This window comes from Carlito syrichta, unplaced genomic scaffold, assembly GCF_000164805.1.
Source record: "Carlito syrichta isolate Samal-C Ts95f unplaced genomic scaffold, Tarsius_syrichta-2.0.1 Scaffold195849, whole genome shotgun sequence".
NCBI classification, from domain to species: Eukaryota; Metazoa; Chordata; class Mammalia; order Primates; family Tarsiidae; genus Carlito; species Carlito syrichta.
Genome location: NW_007139945.1, coordinates 1 through 11,616, shown reverse-complemented (window position 1 = coordinate 11,616; position 11,616 = coordinate 1). Strand labels below are relative to the sequence as shown.

At 37.1% G+C, this 11,616-nt stretch overlaps 1 pseudogene; it reads right to left on the bottom strand.

The window, feature by feature from the left end:
• Positions 1-4,986: 4,986 nt before the first annotated feature.
• LOC110594981 lies at positions 4,987-5,317 on the bottom strand (annotated as a pseudogene).
• Positions 5,318-11,616: the final 6,299 nt, after the last annotated feature.

Below are 11,616 nucleotides of genomic sequence, written 5' to 3'. Positions count from 1 at the left end.
CCATAGGAATGGAAACACCTATTTGAAATGGTTCCACCAGAAGACACATCAATCTTATCAACCACTCATCTACAGGGTGTCCAATGGTGCTCCTGGTTCAGTTGTAGTGGGTCTGGTATAGATTTATCACTCACAATTGTCAGTGTAGAGCCTGTAGATACTGTATATTACTTCTGTGAGCAGGACACTCACTGGGACCCTACACATCGTAACAACCCTAAACATAAACTTCCTATTCAAGTTCAACTCTTTTGTTCAGTTGAGCAGCTGTTTCCTTCAGGGAATCGATGTAAGAACAGTTGCTCCTCTCAGATAAAAAAAAAATATCTGTGGTTAGGAGGAAATGGTGGGAGACCTTGAAGGAGGGCAGGAAGATTCTCAGGGGGTAGCCTCAAGCCTAGGAATACGTCTAAGATTACAAGTGTCTAGACAACATCTCTGAGGTTGCTCATGTATGGCCCTTTCTGAGTCTCCAGCCTCAAGTTCCCAACATCACTGACCCTAAAGAAAAGGCCACCCATCCATCATGGCACCAAGAGCACAAGCCTGTCCTGCCCTGACATCACTGACCAACACGCAGCCTCACCACAGATTCCTGCCAACTGCAGCCAGTGTCTTGACCCCAAGGGGAGACTCATCGTTCTGATTCTGAACTTTCAGCCCTATGCTTTATTTCTATTGGGTCTGTGTGTTCTACCCTCTCTAACTCAGGCCATCTCTCCATGGCTGTCCCTAATCCCAGGTTTTTCCCATGCTTCTACCATAAAGACTTTGTAGGCTTACCCCTCACTAGTTTTGTTCCTAGAAACAAGTCCTTTCAAGCTTAGGCCCTTCAGAGGCTTCAAAGCAGCAGAGCAAAAGGAGTAAAATGACTGCACATACACAAGCTTGAATTGGTCACTGAAAGTGTCACTTCAGCTTTTTGTTAAGTCATGGATTTTTTTCTGGATTGAGCTTTTCAGGTTGCGAATACCTGATTTTTAAAAAAAAAACATGTTGGCTTCCCTAAATGCTTTTCATCTAAGTCGTTTCCTCCAAAAATCTAAGTCAGACTAACTCTAACCACTAAAGTATGATTGGGTTCACCGTGATATCTCCTCTCGCCATATCCTAAAATTTACACCCTTTCCCAAAATTCTGCCTTCCACAACAGTCAAAAGACACAATCCTATTGATTAATAAAATGATAAATGCAAAACTTGGCAAAGTACATATTTTTGGAAACAAGTGCCCTTTTTTTTCAACTGAGGCCCTTGGATTTCATATTCTAATAAATTGTTTCTCAATGATGTGAATTATAACATGGCAGCAATAGTTTCAACCACTCTGCCATACTTAGAAGAATGACAGTTCTTGCTGTATTTGTCCATATGATTTCTGAAACATTCTAATTGGTAGAAAATTTTATTCATTTATCCAAACATGTGAATAAATTACAACTGTTCATTGGAGATACTTCCATGTTTTAATTATCCTATTCCTCTGTTCCTTTTTTTAGGCTATCAATATTACAATAGTAAAAGACCATCACAGAGTCATTTACCTTTTAAGAATGAGTAAAATTTATTTCTTCAACATGCTCTATTGGGTGGCAGACTTTAAAAAGAAGTAAATAAAAAAATTAACGACAGGCTCAGACAAAAATAGACTCATTCTAACAAAGTCAGCACATGACCAAATAGGAAGAGTGGTGAAAGCAGCTCTGCTTAAGAATTATTTTTCCTCAAAACTTTTTACACAAATAATTTTATTTATCATATTCCTTTATAATCACCAGCTATAAGACATGTTGATATTATGTAACTCAGTGTGATGCACTTACTGTGAAGGACCATCTCTACTGTGATATTCTTGTCAATAATGTATAATTTGAATCAGTAGAAAAGATTAGAAAGGCATACTTAAAATTTATTAATCAGTACATTTTGCAAACAACAGGGTCAAGAATGACAAATAAAGCTAAAAACATGGCAACCTAATGAAATATGGGATCCTAGATTTGATAATGAAAGTTAAAAAATTAATAGTGCAAAAATCACCAAAATTCATATTTAATAGCACCATATTAGTGTTGTCTGTTGTTGTTCCTTATATTATAGTTATGCAAGATATACTATGGTTTGCAATTAGGGAAAGGTGAAAGATAAGTGTATTGAACAAGCTACTATTTCTGAAACTTTTTGTAAGTCTTAAGTTGTTTCCGAATTAAATAAATTATACGAATAACATAAGAAAATGACATGAGTTCTTAATAAGCAATAACAGAAGTGTCATTGTATTTTTCCTTCTTTCCTTATTTGTGATTTTTGTCTCTTGTAGTGAGAATCCTGGCTCCCATCTTCTACAGCGAGTTCACTTATTTACTCAGTCCCAGAGTGTACATAAGGTGTTTTGAAACCACTAGAGCACACCTCTGTGATGAAGACATTATAGAATGAGATGATTAAATATTTGTTTCAATTTCTGTTGTTCTTTTACCTGAGTCTGCAGACACCAAACTGTCTATCCAAAAGTTATTTGTGTTAGGCCATGCCCCATCCCTTTCAGTGTGGCTCTTATATTCATCCACATTCAGTTTGGAAGACACTTCTGGTCGCAATTCTCTTTTTTTTTTTAGTCTGGATCTTGCTCTACCACCCACGTTGGAGTGCAGTGGCATAATTATGGATCACCACAGAATTGACATCCTGGGCTCAGGAAATTCTCCTGCCTTAGTCCTGGGTAGTTGGGATTATGGAGGGTGTCACCAAATTCAGCTAATTTGTTTTCTTTTTTAAATGTTTTTACAAGTTTAAAATCAAAATCAGTGGACATATATTCCTCAATTTATTGCAAGAATGTAAAGATGCATGTGAAAGAACCTGATGGTTATGGAGCACCAGCCATGACTTTCACATTGGCCTGGTTCACAGTCAGATTAGGAAAAGAAGGAATAAAGGTAACTTGCCTTGTTCACATGAATCATGTTTCTGGAAAATACAGCTGTTTACAAATTTCAAACTAAGGCCAGACTTGGTGGTTCAAGCCTGTATTCCAGCACATTGGAAGGCCGAGGCAAGAGGATTGCCTTAGCCCAGAGGTTCAAGACCAGCCTGGGCAACTTGGTGAAACCTTGTCTTCACAATAAATCAAAAAAATTAGCTGGCCATGGTGGCATGTGCCTGTAGTTTCAGCTACTTAGAAGGTTGAGGTAGATGGATTGCCAAATCCAGCAGGTTGAGGCTGCAGTGGCAATGAGTGTGCCACTGCACTTCAGCCTGGGCAACAGAGTGGGAGTCTAACTACAAAAACGAAATGAAACAAAACACAAAACTTATTTTTACTGGAGTCTAGGGAAGACTACAAAAAAAGTCACTTACAATACTATTGAAAACTGGATGAACATCCTGCAACTGGTTGTGCGAAGTCATTATGTAGAGTGCATACAAGATTGTGCTCTTGTTCCCCAGGTTTAGTTATGTTGCTCTTTGAACATTATAATTATAGAAACATAGATTTCCAAATAACAAAGCCTTTAGGTTTCCCATCCTAAGTACCAAGGAAATGTTACAAAGTTTTGCTGAAATGCAGCATAGTTTCATTAATAAAACACATTTCTTATTGAATATAACATTCATGTTCCTGGAATGTTGCATGTAGAAGTTTTATGACAATGCTTTAAGCTATGCACCCATCCTGTTCAATAAAATTACTCTCAAGATATCCTTTTTCCTATGTCACTGGATTGATTTTAAAATAAAACTAGTATCAATAAACATTTCAGGAAGAAGGGAAAATCTAGCAATAATCTCAGCTAGATAAGGTTATTAAAAATTGTACGAATTAGTTTATTATACAAATTAATCATTTGAATGTACAGCCTCCAGAGGAGCGCTTTGATTTCTTTTTTTTTTTTTTTTGAGTTGGAGTCTCACTCTGTCGCCCAGACTGGAGTGCAGTGGCCGCTCCTGGCCACCGCAGCCTCGCCTGCTGGGCTCCAGCGATCCTTCCACCTCAGCCTTCTGAGTAGCCGGAATTACAGGCACACGCTAACATGCCCAGCTGATCTTTTTTTTTTTTTTTGATTTATTGTAGAGATGAGGTCTCACTGCCTAGACGGGTCTCGAACCTGCGGGCTCAGGCCATCCAGTCACCTCAGCCTCCCAAAGGCACAGAAATTATAGGCTGAGCCACCGAGCCTGGCTGAGCGCTTTGATTTTTAAACATACACAGATATTTCCATTAATTGAATTTTCACCCTCTTATCCAAATAGACCTAAGCCGTTAACAACATAAGAAAAATAAGAGCTATTAATATATTAACTAAGAAACCACATACAAACCAAAGAATATGGAGTGTGAAAGACCAAAGATTGAAGTGTAGGGAGATGTAAGAGTTGGGAACAAAGCCCATCACACTTAATATTCTAGTAGCTCCAATCCATTTACATGTGGATCAAATAAACTTAGACCTTAACATACAGGATGTAAATAGAATTTAACCTGGTTTGTTCTAACTTTCACTTAAGACATAGTTCTTTCAAAATAAAGTGAATAGAGAAACAGCTTCATGTTCTTCACCTTGCTTTACACAACTGCTTTGAGTTTAAATGGATCCCACACAAAAATGATCTCCTACAGGGCAGTGGAGCTTTTCTTCCCAATCCAAGCACACACCATACCCACCACTCCTTACACCTTGATTTGTCCAATTTTAGGTCAATGAAGAACGCTTTTAACCACACACCTAGGTTACAGCTGGAGAACTAGCTTGTAACACACATATCATGCTGTTAGGAGACAATGATGCTACAGGAATACAGTGCTTCTGGTTTGTTTCTCCAAGTATGTGCAACATGCGGCACTGCTGTATCAGGTAATCTTGTGCACCAGGGCAGGGAAGATGAGGCTTGGGCTCACAGAAAGAAGCCAAATGGAAATGAAAAGGCTTTCTCTTTCAGAGTTCCCCTAGTTTTATTTGTAGAGGTTATCCAATAACTTATTTAATTACATTTCACACTTCTGAGTCCATTCTTGAGTTATTGTGCTGTACTTTTCTTTGTCTGTTTTGTAGATTCAAGCAATCTTGGGCACTAAAGAATCATCTGAATTGAGATCACACAATGGAGAACAGATGGACAGGAGTATGTTTGAAATGTTGCTGGAGACCACTGTGCCCGTAGAATATCAAGACAGATGCTGCCATTACTGTTTACATTTGGATGATATATTCCTGTTGTACAGGTAACCTTAGGTGGTTTGAAGTGCCATCTTTTGGAAAATGAATTTTCAAGAAAAACACTCCACCCTAATAGGACTGTCATTTATCCCTATTGTTCTATTTTGCCATGGAACATGTCATCTCCAACAGGACCTGCTGAACACTATTCTACAGTCCTCCTGTCAGGTCATTCAATTTCTTGTGGATATTTGTGTGAGGGTGTGTGTGGATGTTTTTAGGAGTCATGGTGGGAGGTGGGTGGTGACTCCTTCCAGGATGGGGATGGGAGCAGGGGGGAGATTGGGACGGGAAGAAGGAGCTTGAGGCAGCAGGAAACACCAGGAATCCTTGAAAGTAGGTCAAGAGGGACAGGCTGAGTACCTGGACCCACCGCAGGGATCAATGCATCACCCTGTGGACCCTAATATGCTTTGTTGCCCCAATAGCAAAGCAGACACAGCAGTTGTTCCTTATTGGCTCAGCTACGGACCCCCTGGCAGAGAATACACCGTCTCTGGCTCTGTGGGTGCCTCGATGTCAGTAAGTCAGAAAGACTGGGTGGTCTGCCGTCCTGCCTCCCTTCTTTGTATGTTCATTTGATTTTTATTTGTTTTGAGGTGAGGTTTTACTGTGTTGCATAGACTGGTCTCAAACTCTTGGCCTCAAGCAAAACAAAAAATGAGAATAACCAAATACTTATGGAAGTTCAACTTTATGAAAGAAAAGCGTAAAAATATGCCTAGGAAAATACTAGAGTATTAAAAAACTGATGGAGAAAATAGAAGGAAACATTATTTGCCTCTTCTTTGACTGAAACTGCAAGATTTTATCTCTCTTAGTTTTCCATGAAACAGAAAGGTCATTTTGTGTCAATTTATTCACAAAAGAGACTCTCATCTTTCTATTGTCTCTTCAGTCTATTGTACCCACAAGGGGATTTGCATACTATCCCCCAGGGAGGAATTTCCTATGTCAGTGTGAGATCAAAGTACAGCTTTGACCTTGACTTGATTAATCAGGACTCCTCAGTTCAGGCACTGAAAATAAGGATCCCTGCTCAGGTTCTGAAGCTGCTAATGTTCTAGGTCCCTGGTAAGGATAGAGAGAGAAGTGGAAGGACTATTGGATGAGAGAGTAAGCTCTGGGTCCCACTGCCTCTCATGTGTGTTCTTGCCACTTGTTATATGTGCACATTTCCAGGGCATTTGCTATTTAGATCTGTGAGAGTGAAGTGTTCTAGAAGGGGTAGGACCTACACTACGGTGAAGATTGTCACACAGAGAGGGCTGGTGTATGCAGCATCTAATTATCGCTTTGTGGCTTGAAAATCTTTTATTCTTTGTATCATTGGGTTGTTTTTGATGTATAAATGCAAATAACAAAACATTATGTAGACTGACATTTTATAAAACGAAAAATTGTGAAAATGTCTCAGTGTTAGTACACAACCTTGCACTTTTCTCTCATTGTTTCAGGATTTAGTGGGGATGGTGTAATGACCCAGATTCCATTCTCCCTGCCTGCCATCCCTGGAGAGCCAGCCTCCATCTCCTGCAGGTCTATTCAGTACCTTCTCCACAGTAATGGAAACATCCACTTGAAATGTTACCTGTAGAAACCAGGACAGTCTCCACAACTCCTGATTCATTTAGTTTCCAAGGAGTTCTCTGGCATTCCAAATAGGTTCAAAGGCAGTGGTTCTGGCACTGGTTTCACACTGAAAATAGCAGGATGGAGGCTGAGGATACTGGAGTTTATTTCTGCAAGCAGTCCATACAAGACACTCCCACAGTGGTACAGTCCCATAAACAAACGTTATTGCTTGAAGCCCAACTGCCTACATGCATTGTTTGTTTGGGGAAAAGCTCAGCAGATTGAGTCAGTTTAAGAGGAAGATGTTGGAGAACTCAGAGGAATAGGTCTGATCCATGAGTACCTTGGTGACACCTCAGCTACCACTCATTTGTGTGTCCCTCAGCTGCAACAGTCTTGGCATGTTATAAACAGTAGAAGAATGATGGATGGTCCCTTTAAGCTGATGATGATTATGACATGATGAAATAGTGAATCATGATGCAACCGAATAAAAGCTCAACCGAATCCTTCCTATATTTGTCAATTAAAGTTAACCAGTATAAACACCAGGCCATCGCCACAAATTTGAATGCATCAAGAGGTCCCTCTGTTTTCATATGTTCTAATAGGATGATTATTTGGTAATAATGAGAAATTAGTATTTTGTATTTTCCCTTGTTTTTTGTTTTTGTATTTGTTTTTTGTTTTTGAAAGCAGGATTTATTGAGAAGACAGAAAAGTGCCCAGAACAGGAGGGACCTGAGGGTGTTGCCCCACTTTCTCTTTTTACTACTTTCCCAATTTATTTCTTATCTTCTTACCTCATCTCATAAAGATAACGGCAACAGCATTTTACATTAGTTATCCTTACTTAGAGCTGGCTGAGGACAATGTATAAAAATCTTAGGTTTTGAATGACTAAATATAATTTTATAATTGAATATTTGGTACAAGATCCCATTACTAAACTCTTTAATTACCTCAATTCCGTCTTTCTGATAGAAGATAAAGGGAGTTATTGAAATTCCAAAAGTTCAATTTTTAACAAAAACTTAAACTAGTAATGCAGAGCATAGGATTTATCCCATATGCCTCAGAACAAATACAAAATAAAAACAATTTTAAGACAGTGGGAGTAGTTTAGGAATGGAAACATGCTACAAATATAGTAGATATGAGCTGCTATGTCTACTGTATTGGACAATCTTGCTGCTTTTTCACTTATATTCAATAAACTCAGATAATAGAGGTTATTACCTACTGAAAATATAAACTGAAAATAAGTCCTGGTATGTTTCTTGTGCAGCTTCTCGGGGTTAAAGGGACCACTGTCTAGGTGCTTACATTCACCACTGCAAGTTTTATAAGAAATAAGGACAAGATGGCCTTTAGGTCTGTAGTCCCTAAATGTTTAGTGAAGTTTCTCTGCAGAGACTCAATTTCACTCAATCCAACATAGTTGAGGAGATCTGAAACTTATGTGCCCCTAGAGGCGGTCTATCCCAGACCATGTGGTTGGGTCTGTGGAGATGTAAAAAAAAGTAGCATGTTAACCAGAAGACCCATCAAGGAAGGGAAAGAAATCAATGCCTATTGTTTAGAAATATATAAAGGATGATCTGGGAAAAAATAATCCTGAGTCTTCATGAGTTTTCCACCTTTCTACTCCATCAACTCCAGCCTGTTGACCAATAGTTTTCAGTAGATGTCCCATTTATAAAACAACAGCAACAATGAAAATAATCTAGCTCTGGTGCCTTGTTCATTTTTTTAATTTCAAAGTTCAACTATGTTCTCCTTTGTCAGTTGCGTTCCTCTGCCTGAGCCAAGTCAAAATTTCTGTCCACATGCACATTTGGCAAATGTGGCAGGAAAGCAAAAAGTCAGATGAATATTGGCTTAATTAAAAGAGTTTTTTCCCCCACTTTGGAATTTTAGATCACCTAGTCCTCATTTTCACCTTTAAAATAGCTTGCAATTTTATTCTTTTTTTCTATATTGTAATTGACACACTTTAATTGTTCATATGGAAGGAGTGCAATTTTATATTTTGATACACTCAATATATGTTGTATACTAATTAAATCATGATATTTAGCATCACTATCACCTCATGCTTTTATCATTTCTTTGTGGCAACAATGTTCAATAGCTTCCATTTGAGAAAGGTTTTTTTAACTAATTTTTCTATTTTTAAGTCAGATTGATTATTTTTTCCTTTTTATTACTGCTGAATTTTCTAAGTTCTTTATATATTTTGCTTATTAACCCCTTTTCCAGATATATAATTTGCAAATATTTCTTTCTACTCTGTAGTATATCTTCATTCAGTCAATTGTTTCCTTTTATGTGCAAAAACTTTTTACTTTGATATAATCCTGTTTTTCCACTTCTGCTTTTCTATCTGTGTTTTGAGGTCTTATTTAAAAAATGTTTGCCCAGACCAATGTCAAAAATCATTTTCTGTATGCTTCTTTTACCAATTTTTTTAGTTTACTATTTTACACTGTTTAACATCTTCAATTCTTTTTGAGTTGCTTTTTATTTGTGGTGAGAAGTAGGTATCTAAATCATTTTTCTGTATGTGGATATTCAAATTTACCAGCACCATTTTTTGAAGAAATTCTTTGCTCTAATGTGTGTACTTGGCAGTTTTGCTGAAAATCTTTTGCCCACAACTGCACCAATTTATTTCTGAATCTCTACTCTCTTTCTTTGGTTTATGTGTCTGTTTTTATACCTTGTAGTATATTTAGAAGAAATTGGATAGTATGATGTCTCCAGCAATTTTTGTTTGATTTTGTTTTCACAAGATTGCTTTGGTTATGTGGGGTCTTTTTGCGTCCATAGGAATTTTAGAATTTTTAAATTTACTATTTCTGTGAAGAATGCCATTTATATTTTGATAGATATTATATTAAATTTGTAGATGACTTTGGGTAGTCTGTACATTTGACAATATTAAGTTTTTCATTCCATGAACAAGGGATTTCTTTCCATTTGTGTTTTATTTATTATTTCTTTCATTAATATTTTACAGTTTTCAATGTATAGATTAGTCACCACACTGGTTATGTTTTTTCCAAGGTATCTTTTTAATCCATTGTAAATGGGATATTTTCTTATTATCATCTGGTTTTTACTTCTTCCGTTGCTTTCTGATGTAATTAATATATTGCTTTGCATTTCATTCTTGTCATTTTTTAATATGTTTCACAGTGTTTGTGTTGGTCTTTTAGTTACTACATATTTGTACCAGGAAATGTAGATACCTTTTACTTTTCAAGTGAAATGATGTCTTGATATGACTTCTTTGGTAGTATATTGCTATAAGAAGAAAATCAAAGTTGCCAGTTCCCTGGGGTGGCCATGAGTATGCCAACACACTCCAACCTGGGTGACAGAGTGAGACTCCAACTCAAGAAAAAAGTTGTCAATCATCATTTTTTGAAAATGAATTTGATTCCTATATTTTATCAATAATTACATAGAAAAAATATAAATTTTTATACGATTTAACTTAAAATAATGATGCAAAAATATTTTTGAACCATGTGTATTAGTTAAATGTAATGATATAATCAAAATAAACAACATATTTGAATCAACAGAAATAACATGATCGTACAAAGTTTAAATAAAATAGATCATTTTAGCATGATTTGTTCCTACACAATATATTCCATGGTTAGTATAATCATATTCTTAAGCTGAAAAAGCAAAACAAATAAGTCATTTTTAACAAGCAACTTATAAAATATACAAAGAATGACACGTCTTCAGAGTATATTTCTCCATATATTCACAAGTGGGAACATACATACATCTAAAATACTACTGATTTAACCTCACAAACACCAGTTGGAAGATGAAGATGGTGCTGTGAGGACACTGTAAATGTGACAGCTCCAAACATGAACTTCCCAGGAGACTGAATCTCTCAATGAAGCTGAAGTAGTTGTGCCAGTGGCCAGAGGACAAGTCTCCATTAGGTGTACTCAGTTTGAATTGGTGGAGATACTTTGAGAAAGAGATTGCAAAGCATCAGTCATAGGCACAGGCACATCTTTTGTATAAACAGGAGCCAAGGCACTCCAGGATAGCCTACCAGAACCTCTTTGTCTCTCCCCACTTAGGGCGCTCATGCCCCACAGAACCTCCAGGAAGTGGCTACCATATCCTTGATGAGGCAGCCACTAAAGTTCCCTGCTGCCCTCAAAGCTGTAGCAAATCTCAACCATGTCATGAAAAAATGGGACCCAAGGGTGTCTTGACATCACCTTCTATCAGTGAAGACCTTTAGAGGACATCTTCCTGCATTTGCCTACTGACCATAACTATCACCAACCATCAGATGAATGTTAGTCACCTACAGTGTGTGAATTTTGGTTTTGAGCAAGTTCTTAGGAGTCTCAGATATGTACACCACATAATAATATTGTTGAAAAATCCTATTTGACTTTCCCTGTCACAGAATGCTCTGAGAAGTTAATCTACTCATTTTTTCTTATAATTTTATCTTGTGAACTTTCTAATGGACATTTTATTAAAATAGCATGATGTTAATGGTTCAAACATACACCTGTGCTCATTATATTCCCACATTTTTATGGATGCTAATTTCCTAAGGGAAAGACTTGTTTTTAACATTATTCTTCTTTGGTTGATACATCAAGGGTAAAACTGAGAGTACTGTTTGAGCAACTTTCTTTGTTCATATACGCATTTTGGGCTTTAATTCCAGGGATGCATATTCAGTACTTTTCTATTCAGCAAAATTTGAGATCATACTTTCTTTCAGTTCACAGTACTTTTTAATTTCCCCTTTATTTATTCATTGG